The following is a 12,760-nucleotide window of genomic DNA, read 5'->3' as shown; positions in this document are numbered from 1 at the left end:
ATTCAACAGTATGTGACAGCATAAATGTCATGCTCACCCAGGATGTTGTAATTAACTTGTAATTAAATAAGATGGAGGGAAATGAGATAATGAAACCCATAAGCAAAACCTGTCAAATGCAGTATGTAGAGTGACACCTCCATAGCATTTTACCTTTTAAAGGCTTTATACTTACTAATGGCTGCATCATTTCTTAAACCTACTGCTACAGAAGCAAACAGCCCTAAATATTACACAAATTCACTTAAGTCCCCTATGTTCACAAGGCAGAAGTCGAGTTATTTGTTGCAACATTTTTACATAAACAATAACGCCATTTGCATGAGGTGGATGTGAGACGGATTTCGCATCATGCGTAACGGTAATGGAAAAATGATGCAGTGGGCAGTTGCTTATTGCACTGTGGTATGACATCACTTCCTACACACCCTGCATGTCCTTACTCTGCTTATAAAACTGGTTATGATGTCAATTTTAAACAGAATTAAACAAATGCATATATCATAAGTGATTATTTTCTTTAGGAATTTCATGGTAATCCTGACTGCGGAGTGCACTAGTTTGTATGTTTGTGTCTGTGAGAATATATGTACATTGTACACATACCACATGCAAAACTCAAAATACTGAATCTCAGAATACTGAAAACACACAGGATACCAGCACTTACTACATACTAGCAGAAGTAGATACAGAAACAAATAAAAGATAAACCATTTACCACTTCTCCAAGTATAAGAAGGGAGCAAGCCCCCCTGCACCCCTTACACCCCCTGCTACTTAAATAACTTAAATATATCAACTCCGAGATCACACTCCACAGAAAAAAATGACAAACATACCATTCCATGTTTCATGACTGCCTGTTGTAACCTTTAGTCGTGTTCTCTTCTAACTTGTTATGCTACAACACAACTCATGTTAGTGTAGTGAAATGTGATCTCAGAGTTGATATATTTAAGTACCAGGGTGTATGGGGGTGCAGGGGGGCTTTCCCCCCTACTTATACTTGGAGAAAAGTAATATGATTTGTCTTGTATTTGTTTCTGTATCTACTTCTGCTGGAATATAGTAAGTGCTGATATCCTGTGTGTTTTCAGTCTTTTGAACTTTCAAGATTTGGTCTCAGTCTTTTGAAATTCAAGATTTTGGGCTTTCAAGATTTTGAAGTGAATCTATATATATATATATATATATATATATATATATATATATATATATATATAATATACATATAATATACATATGTGTGTGTGTGTGTGTGTGTGTGTATATGCATGTATGAGTGTGTGTATGTATATATTGAGATATTATATGTATATAAATACCCACAATCTCTATCTCTGTATGTATATATATATATATATATATATATATATATATATATATATATATAGAGGGTCTATATTACGTGATCAAAGACACTTTTCTTTGAACGCATAATATTAGAACCAAAAACATCGAAGACACTAAACTGCGAATGACCACGTCCGCAAATTTTTTCCCAGGGAAAAAATTCAGGAGGCCGCAAACAAACAACACAAACTTCAAAATCCTAATTAAGTGGGGGGCTTTACCCCCTACACCCCCTGACATGGGGGGGCTGCACCCCTCACCCCACCCTAACTAAATATACCAGCTCTAAGATTGCTCAATGCTGGAGAAAAAGGCAAATCGTGAGAATGGCCAACTGAATTTTTTCCCTAGGAAACAATTTGCGGACATGGCCATTCACGGTTTAGTGTTTTCAGTGTTTTAGGTTCAACTATTACGCTTTCAAAAAAAAGTGTCTTTGATCTCATAATAGGGAACCTATATATATATATATATATATATATATATATATATATATATATATATATATATATTGTCTGTGTAGCACATAAAATACACTCCCTCTCATGGTATCACTTCTCTTTCTCTGTATATTTATATATATATATATATATATATATATATATATATATATATATAAACTAAAGCAACAAACTGAAGAAGTCTCTATTGCATAACTAAGACAAAAGCGCTTAACTGTTTTTGGAAATAAAACAATTTTTGGTTCTACAATTCACTGGTACAATTCTTGGAGAGGTATGGAGCTTATGGTGTGATCCACTCAGTCGCCTTTATGCTTTTTCATATATATATATATATATATATATATATATATATATATATATATACGTACATATGCATGTGTATATATAAATACATAACGAAGCATAAACAGCATGAATCACCAATCATAAAATCATTGATGCCAACATATCAACTCCAAAAAATATAAATCCACAAAGGATAAAAAAATAAACGTGATAAATGTTTTTGCAGGGTTCAGGCCCCCTTGCACTCCCCACACTCTCTATAGATTCCAACTCTGAAAAAACATTACATTGAGGAAAGGGATATTCTGTGATCCCCACTGCATTGCAATCTCTAAAATAAAAAGCCGATACTATTTTGATCGGCATTACCAACTCCATTCCCCATCAAGGAAAATGCTTCTCAATGAAATATATAGACCCAGATATAAATATAATATTGTAAATGCCAAGGATGCATTGAAGTCAACATTACAAAAAAAATAGCTCATGTTTTCATTTAGTACATTCAGAAATGAAAGAAAACAAAAACAATCTTGGCTTTTTAACATGCACAAAAGTAGTACCTTCAAGGTTTTCCCCATTATCTGCTCCTTGTTAGTGTAGTCCTTCTAGCAATGGATTGCTGTCTAAAAAAGTCCATGGCTAAAGGCCCTCTGTAGGGACCAGATTCCATCTCTGAATGTAAGTATCATGACCAGGTATACTTCCTTGGAACAGACATCCTCATTTTATAAAACAGGAATTGGCTTTACTGACTACTTTTGGTGAGAATATTCTCATATAGCAGGTCCTTTGCCCTGCACTTAAAGGCACCCTGCCCATTTTGTAAACTTAACATGTTACCACTGCCCGTCTCCCAGTGTAAAACCATTCTATATTATCACTATGATGGGTTGTAAGACCTGTATAACCAATCAGCATTCTGAATGGCTAGTCCTGGTGTGTCACTGTAAACTGGAAGTGTTCTCTGAAAGACTTCCAAGCTAAAATCTGACTCTAGTCTTGCACAAAACCAGAATAAACTATATCCCTAAATGTGAACAGGTATCCATACTTTCCCGTCATCACTTACTTCCTTACGTTCCCGTCATCACTTACTTCCTTACTGGTATCTAATTCTCTTCCCTGACTTTCTCTCTAAATATACTGTTTTTCCCCTCACTTCATATTGCAATTTCTTTTTGTATTAGACTAACTTACCTTTAACTTCAACACAAACTGTCTAAAATTTTGCTAAATATTTAATGATTGTCATATACCACGTATCGATTCTTAACCAATGTTTTTATATTATGTCTAATTTGTTATAATTATTTAAACTGCAGATGATTTTGTTTTGTTTTTGAGATTGTAAAATTATTGTTCTTAAAATGTTTTGTCATAATTTGGAGCATTTCTCCCCAGGCCTTTATTGAAAATGGGCTTCTACCTGGTCGGACTTTCTTGGTAATCAAACATCAATAAATAAAATTGTGTCTTTCGGCTTTTCCCAGCTAAGGGTCGCCACAGCGGAACTCCAGTCCGCTAATGATTGGTAGTTGATTTTTACGTGCCGAGTTACCAGCCCTGACGCACAACCTTCAACGAAGGTACACCCATTCATGCATGTCTCCATGCAGAAGACGCTCTAGCTGAGAATCGAACCGGACAGCTTCTTACTGTGAGGCGACAATGCTACCACAGCAACAACACCGTGGGTTAAATAAAATAAATAAAATAATGCTCAGCAGCACAGCGGAAACATAAGTAAAGCGGTATGAATGGCAGCATGATCAGCAGTAGTGCAGTGCTTTCACTTACTTAAATGAATTTGCTGTCAGGAATGAAGAGCTTACTCCATTATTTTAGGGTCAATATTAGAAGCTCAAATGAACAGGTGTCCGAATGTTGTAACGTCGAACTGCGAAGTTTGAAATGTCAAAATAGCGAAGCCGCGGAACACCGAATTTTTTCCCAGGGAAATAATTTGGTGGGCCGTTTCGGCTTTGCTATTTCCTCCACTGTGGTGCGATCTCGGAATTGGTATATTTAAGTAGGTGGGGATGTGGGGAGTCAAGCCCCCCACATTAGGAACATTTTATAGTGTACGTGTGTTTTTTAGTTTTTTACTGGAACAACGATTTTTGTCCCTGGGAAAAAAATCACTGTTCTGAGTGTTCAAAGTTATTCCATTTCGAACTTCCAAATTCGACATTTATGTAGTCGAACTTATTGCAGTTCAACAATGTGATACAGACCCATTATTATATGTATGGCTTGCTTCACTTTTTAAAAGTATAAGAGATCTTTTTTTTTGCTCCTGAACTCATATTTGAGGGTTGGACCTGGCACTCCTTTGGAGAGAACTGAAAGTTAGGAGCACCACATTGGAGAAGGGACTTTTTTTTTTTTTTTGCTCCATGGCTTAGAGTAGAGGGGTACAGAAACTGGACTTGACTTACTTCTGAGTGCAATGACCTTTGTTTTGGGTACTCAGCTTAAGAGGTGCCAGATTGGGTAATGTCCCTGGGCACTAGATGAGCCCACTATGGCTCTGTATCCCAGGTAAGTATTGCCATCCATTTGCTTACTCCACCACTGTAGAGGGGAATGGTCAATTACCAAGGTGAAATGCCTGCCCAGTAGACAGTACTTCATGCTATAGAAGGCCCACTTTTTTGACTAGACAGTCTTTCAATGGGCAAGTATCTCCTTTTAGTGCAGTGCTCAACCTCCTGCAAATACAGTACTACACAGTGCACTGACAGATTACACTGCTCTGAAACATTCCACTCACGCAGTGTATTGTACAGTACTACACAGTGCACTGACAGACTGCACTGCTCTTAAACATTCCACTCATGCAGTATATTTAGAGTTATCTTTTCATAAAAATTAGAACTTACTAAATCAAGTTCAGAGTATACAATCTTTTTAGCTCATGAAATGCTTTGTATGCCTCAAAAAGACATTAAACTTTGACAGTCGCATCCACTTTGTGAGACCTGTCAAAGCAGAAATGATGGTCTCAAAACCAGACACAACTTTCTGTAAAACCCAGCTAGTCCATCATAAGCTATAACCTGTCTTTTAGGGGTGAATATTGATCATTTTTTATCATTTTTATTGTTGTTAGTTGTGGTTTTACCACAACTCTTCTTTTAGGCTATCTTAAGCATTTGGCATTTACCGCATCAAGTTTATTTTTGTTTAATACTAACAGTGAAGCCTGCCTGTCTTCTTGATTCTATCACAACCTGCACTTTAGTAATTCAGACTCGCAGACTCTGAATGAATGTGTATGTCATCCAGAAATATTTAAGTATTTTAAGAACAAGGTCTCTGTATATCATTTGTCATCCTCACTGTGCAATGAAATAGGTGATCAGGGGTTACAAAGACTGTTTTTTCTTTGGGAAGGGAGTAAGTAGCTGCCAGCATCCTATCATTCTATTACTGAAATTCAGGGAGGGTAGAATTTCACTAAAACACAATTCCACTTTATAGGAATAACACAAATGGAATATTGTTTCAGTTTGTTGATGCATATAACTCGAGGATGTTGCATACAAATCATTTACCCCAATATGAAATGCAACAGCACAAAATACCACCTGTTCTTTATCATCCATTTTAACTCCGTGTAGATATTACTGTTTTCCCCACTAAGACTGGAGACAGTAACTTTTTCTCTACTAATATTTGTAACAGGCTTCATTATTTTCTGTCACAGAATTTTCAATCAGGAAAAGAAAAACACATCCTCCATTCTCTGAAGCTGAGTCTTTAGCTGTAGAAAATGTCCTCCAATTGTTTTAGGCTTCAGTTTGTTTTCTTTTGCAATTGATTTTGGGCTAGTATCTGAACCACTATTCTGATGTCATGTTGTTTTTGCATTTCTAGTGACATCAACATATGAAGGCATTGAATCTGTGAACTGTGGGGGCTGTGTTTTGAACCAGAACAGAATTGTGATGTATTTCACCTATATGACACTGGACTTAACTGTCCATATATTGTTTTTGCATCGACACGTTATGTGACTCTGTCCGTGTTGATGCATCACATACCTTCCTTGAGTACAAGGTGTATAGCAATATTCTAGCTTGTCAATTGCTGGAAGAAAACAAGATCACAAAACCAAATCAGAACAGTCTCTCGTTCCTCCTACAATTGCCCTCCTAAGCCCTGCTAACTGTTTTCTAAGTCTGTAGAACTCAATGTTTGTTACAAATGGAGATTCCAAGGTTTGAAAGCAAATCCCTCTGTAAACACCTGCTGTACCTTCTTCTAGTAACACCCGAGCTCCGGTCTGTACAGGACTACCCATAATTAGAAAGGAACAATTCTTAATTTAAATGTAAAGAAAACTAAGCCCTCAGTATCTTACAGATAGCTATTTTAATATGTTTTCATACCCCAAATTTTTGCAGACACACAAATATAATCACAGCCCCCTCAGGCTGTATATCAATGCCTGAGTACAGAATCAGGTAAAGTAAAAGAAATAAATTAAAATAAAAATAAAGCAGGAGAGTGCATCAGAAATCAAGAAGCACTAGGATAACGACACACAATATGAAAATAAAAGTGTTTTCCTCTCCTTAACCTGCAGATTCACAGCATGACTCACTGTTGTATCCCTTGGGCTGTCTACATGTACTCCTTTACTAGGGACATACCAGCTTTAGTCCATCCTTTAAACTAATGTAAGTATTTATCGTGCCTTTAAATGGTGCTTTCTCTAATTCCCAAGTTTCCTTGGAAATGGTAACCAGTCCTCTGAGATGCCTACCATACAGACTTACAGCTGATGCTCGTGGCACTGTGGCATTATTCTGATTGCAAGGAGTAAGCAGGGTAACAATGGGAGCAAGTTCTTACAATCTGGCAGTTGGCACAGAGGGTTAAAGCAGTGAACTGTAGTTTCTCTGTTACAGGGTTTGATTCCCACAGCCCTCATTTGCATACTGCATGACCTTGAGCAAATCACTTAACCAGACATTACCTGAGGGGAATCTGGGCTGGACTCATCACAGGTTCACTGAACTGCAAGTCTAGTAACGACCTATGAACTTCCCTTTGCATGTGCTTTATTTATTTATTTATTTATTTATTTTGTCTGTTCTTCCTCTGATGACCTTTCACCATATACCCCTCACCAGTACTTAACTACATGACAATATAAGATCCTTTTCCCTAGAACAATTCTATGTTGTGTTCATTCAGACAGGGGTATGTACACCATAATTCTATGGACATTTCATTAAATGGTTTTAGACTAATTCTTGTAACTTGTTTCTTGACATTTCAGCCACAAATTTTTAATGTAGCATTTATGAGCCAATTCTATATAAAGTATGGGCTGCCATTTCTCAGTTCATGATGGACATTATTTGTTTATGGTCAGTATGAAAAATCAATGCCTGGACCAGAATGCATTCAATCTCTAATCATCTATAGTCTGGTCATACTGTCATTCTTTTAAATATGGCCGACATCATTTTTTTCTTTCAGATCAAAGCCACACTAGATTTCTTCATCTAGATAAGGTGCTGCTATCTTTGCTTTGTAAAATTGCTTAGAGAAGTCTCATTCTTCAAAAACTCCTCTATACATTCAAATCCAAGCAAATATATGTTTATTAACATTACCAAAATATAACAAATAGTACATATTAACAATTATTTTCAAATATGCAAATACAATAAAACAAGATTTTTTTAAGAATCATTTAAAAGTATACTTACAACGTTTATGCAGCTGAAGTCAGCGTCAATCACACAAGCCGGGTAAAGTGCAATAATTTCTGATCATTTTTCCTTCTCTCTAGACTGCTTCCAGTATAAGCTGTGAATTTCCATCATGAAGTTACAAGCATCCTTAAATCTACTATTTCCAGGTATTGCTTTTATCCTAATTAACACACTCCTTTCTCTGTGCGTATATCAAAAATCTATCAGCAAATATGCATTTCTCTGTATTACCTTAACATAGCAAATTAACTAGATTTAAATACTTGCTAACAACACTCATACCTCAGCTTCTGCCTTGCAACACAATTTGCACTATCCAGGCATCCCTGTGTGTTTGTGTGTGTGTGTGTGTGTGTGTGTGTGTGTGTGTATATATATATATATATATATATATATATATATATATATATATATATATATATCCAACAATAGCAAAGCCACAATGACGTCAGTATGTCCATTTTGTGTTTTCAGGATTTTGAGTTTCAGGATTTTTGGGTTCGATTTTTTTTTTTTTTCAGGCTTTTGGTTTCAGGATTTTGATTTTCAAGCTTATAGTGTCTCAGGCTTCTGATAGGGAACCATATATATATATGAATACTCAGAATTATGACTTAGTTGTTTAAAAATCCTATAATCTCTTATATCACACTATTGCCATGAACCTTCATGCATAGCTACATAGTTTCATTCTGAGTCCTGAGTTTTACATTGTTGCTTGTGAATACATTTGTTTATAATTCAATGTTTATTAATGAGTGTATGGACCAGTTCTTTAAACTGGTTAACAAGTGAAAAAGTAGTGAATCTTGCTAAAATGTTATAATGTATTTATTGAAAATTTAGGTTGTTATTAATGAAACCTGGCATTATTAGCATTTAGTTCAGTAAGAGCAGCCCCACAACTTGGAGAGTTGTCAGTATTCTCCAAGGTAAATGTTACATTGTATTTACAGGAACACTGGTAAAGCTGCAGGGGCGTATGCACTCACTAGAGATGGGAATCCTCATCATTATGCAGGAATATATGCATCCACTGCAGGCAGAGATCCTCATCAATCAGCAGGGGCATGTACAGCCATTAGGACAGGAATCATCATCAATCAACAGGGGTATGTACAGCCATTAGGACAGGAATCATCATCAATCAACAGGGGTATGTGCAGCCATTAGGACAGGAATCATCATCAATCAGCAGGGGTATGTACAGCCATTAGGACAGGAATCATCATCAATCAGCAGGGGTATGTGCAGTCATTAGGACAGGAATCATCATCAATCAGCAGGAGTATGTGCAGCCATTAGGACAGGAATCATCATCAATCAGCAGGGGTATGTGCAGCCATTGGGACAGGAATCCTTATCAATCAGCAGGGGTATGTGCAGCCATTAGGACAGGAATCCTCATCAATCAGCAGGGGTATGTACAGCCATTAGGACAGGAATCATCATCAATCAGCAGGGGTATGTGCAGCCATTGGGACAGGAATCCTTATCAATCAGCAGGGGTATGTGCAGCCATTAGGACAGGAATCCTCATCAATCAGCAGGGGTATGTGCAGCCATTAGGACAGGAATCATCATCAATCAGCAGGGGTATGTGCAGCCATTAGGACAGGAATCCTCATCAATCAGCAGGGGTATGTACAGCCATTAGGACAGGAATCCTCATCAATCAGCAGGGGTATGTGCAGCCATTAGGACAGGAATCATCATCAATCAGCAGGGGTATGTGCAGCCATTAGGACAGGAATCCTCAACAATCAGCAGGAGTATGTGCAGCCATTGGGACAGGAATCATCATCAATCAGCTGGGGCATGTGCAACTATCAGAGGCCAGAATCCTTATAAATCTGCAGGAGTAGATCTACCCATAAGAGATGTAAGAAGTCTGATCAGGCTGGTTATTCAAAACTTAATGGTGAGGAGTAGCACAAGAATCTTTACTGATACAAGGAAACAACTAGAGGCAATACATATGTCAGGGTCTGCAGGAGTACAGTACCTGAGTTAGCCTTGGAATACATAACTAAGCCTATCACCTTGTAGAAATCCATAAGAAGCATGCTAAGCAAGGGTTATAACTTTACTCATAAGTTGTTTTTTCTCAGCACAATCTTAGAGAAGGTGAATGCTTTCCTTTCCAAGAATATGATTTTCTAATATTAATGAAGAGTTCAGCAAGCAATATGTGCACTAGTTAACCCACCTACAAATAATGATTCAACTGGAAGTAAAACCTTTGTCTTTAAAAGGCATACATTTTTTGTTGTTTAATCAGATTCTGGAAAAGATTAAAAAGTGTCTCAGAATGAACTGATAGCTCATTGTTTTCCTTTATAACAGATGAAGCTCTTCTTGTAGTGTTTTTTCTTTAACATTACTGGTCAGTAGAAGCCTATGTAAGATAAGTCTAATATGAAAAAGAGGTGAGGTAACAAAAGTGAAAAATTCTATATACATCTAAGCAGGGCTACTTCGACCCATCAAAATTACATTTAAGCGAATCTCACTTACCCGATCCCAGTTCTTCAAAACTTCAGTAATCCGAAAGCACAGACTGCCAAAATCCTTTTCCTGTGAAAGGAACCACTTGGCCTCTACGAGAAAAAACCTAAATGGATTAATACTAAACCCACCAAAGTGGTGGGCTTTGCATCCCCCATCCCCTACTTAAATATCCCGACTCCAAGATTGCACTACATTGAAGAAAGAGCAAAGTTCACCATGGTGGTCAAGTGGTTCGTTTCACAGGGAAAGGTTTTTGGCACCATGCTTTCGAATTACTGAAGTTTCAAAGAACTGGAATCGGTAAGTAAGATTCGCTTAAATGTAATTTTGATGGGTCAAAGTAGAACCATCTAAGCATATTAGCCCACTATCTAAACTTCTGGAATAAGTTGCTCACCATTAAATAATCCAATACTTTGTAGAGCATCAAACCATGTCAAGAAGAGAACATGGCTTCAAACACAGCCTAGTCAACATAATTATTAAAACTGACAATATATATCCTCCCACATAGATGAGGACTGACACATAGCATCTCTTTATTTGGACTTCTTAAAGGCATTCACTATTATGGCTCATAGTCTGTTAATAAACCACATAAGAAAACACAGTTTTCCACCAGAATAAAAACAAAAATGAATGAATGAATGAATGAATGAATGAATGAATGAATTAATTAATTAATTAATTAATGAATATAACAAAAATAATGTATAATCTAAGGGGTAAACACTCCGTTGCGAAAAAATAGAAATAAAGTAAAATAAAATAACAGTATCACAGAGTAGTGACCAGGCAGGAAAAAAAAAACAGAATCTCTGAATCCTTCACGTATGAAAAATATATATATATTTATTGTAAAGAACAAACGGTAAGCACTTTTACAATCAATGATGACGCTTGATTGTGAAAGCGCTTAACGTTTGTTCTTTACAATAAATATATATATTTTTCATACGTGAAGGATTCAGAGATTTTGTTTTTTTCCCTGCCTGGTCACTCCGCTGTGATACTGTTATTTTATTTTAATTAATTAATATGTTGTCAACAATTTAGAAAGTTGCTTATTACTAAGCTAAAAAGTAGTTTGCTACTGTAAATTCAATAGGCGCATTGGCGCTTCAACCTTTACCGCAAATGCAGTATCAGCATTCATTTGTGAAGCTGTTACTACAGTCCTGAACCATTGTATCCTAACAGTTGTAATCCAAATTAAATAATGTCGTGAAATGCACCTAGCAAAGGATTATAAGTTAATAACTTCTTTTACTTCTTAAAATGCAGATTTGCATACAGGTGGTTGAGAACTCCACGTCTGATAACCAAGCTTCACGGGCACATTGCTCGCACCTCCAATGAAACTTTAGGCTAATCTTGCTGACTGATGAAGAGATGGCTCAATTCTTATAGAAAATGTACCAAATGGCACCTGGACAAGGGGCTTTGCAACATTGTACAGCCCAATACTTTGTATGAAGAGCAATCAGAAGTACTTACAAGCTGTCTGTCAGAAATGTCTGAAATACAAGTGAAGTGCAGTTTTGTGAAACAAGCTGAAATTAACTGGAAGTATTTACTGCAATATTTTACACACTTAGAATCTGACCCTCATTACACCAGACCGTCTAAAACAACTTCTTCTCGTTTGCCTTGGGAGACTTACTCATTCGCTGCACAGGCATGGTATTGGAATATCAGAATACCTATACCTTTCAACTGTTCCTGATTTTGACTTGTATATATTTTTTCTTGAGCCGCTAGCAAAATAGTTGATTTTCTGCTACAGCAATGAGGATTAGAGCTAGTCGATAATGCAATGCAAAAGAGTGTTGTACTTATTGTTCAGAACGTGCAAGCTGATGTACAGCCCCTTATTCTTCTAACTTTGCTAGTAAAATGGAGTAATATTTAAATAATTCATCCTGGTTTAGAGTTTTTCACCATCACCCTGTTACTGAGTCTTGAACAAAGATGTTGCAAGTCATAAGAAAATGATCGGTGCAGTACATTACATACAGCATCGACATTGATTCGTTATGCAGAAAGCAATCTGTTATATTACTGATATTGCACTTAGTGCTGCTTTATAATTTTCTTTTTTTAACATTTAAAAAATATGATTTTAAGACAAGCATAGCTTTTGATATATATGCACACACCGCGGAAAGATGCACAAAGTAATTCAATGCCAGTAACAAGATTTGGAGAGTAAATAGAAGTGTAAAGATGAATTGAACAGCGGCAAACAATTACACACGAAGAGTTAGGAACAGAGATCCAATTCAAATGGGACTGGAACTCAAAATGAAAGGACAGTTTACAGTGGGAGACAAAAGAAGACTGGAATTTAAGAACTACAGGCAATTTAAAAGAAAAATGACACTGTGGGTCGGAATGTGAGCGACATAG

General features: G+C 36.6%; 1 protein-coding gene across 3 annotated transcripts in view; it reads right to left on the bottom strand.

The window, feature by feature from the left end:
- REM1 (RRAD and GEM like GTPase 1) overlaps nucleotides 1-12,760 on the bottom strand; it is a 213,867-nt gene that overhangs the window by 72,489 nt on the left and 128,618 nt on the right. The gene's annotated exons all lie outside the window — the stretch shown is intronic.

The sequence above is a fragment of the Protopterus annectens genome, chromosome 12.part0 (assembly GCF_019279795.1).
Source record: "Protopterus annectens isolate FY-2018-M chromosome 12.part0, PAN1.0, whole genome shotgun sequence".
Classification (NCBI taxonomy): Eukaryota; Metazoa; Chordata; order Ceratodontiformes; family Protopteridae; genus Protopterus; species Protopterus annectens.
This window is presented reverse-complemented; position numbering and strand designations above follow the sequence as displayed.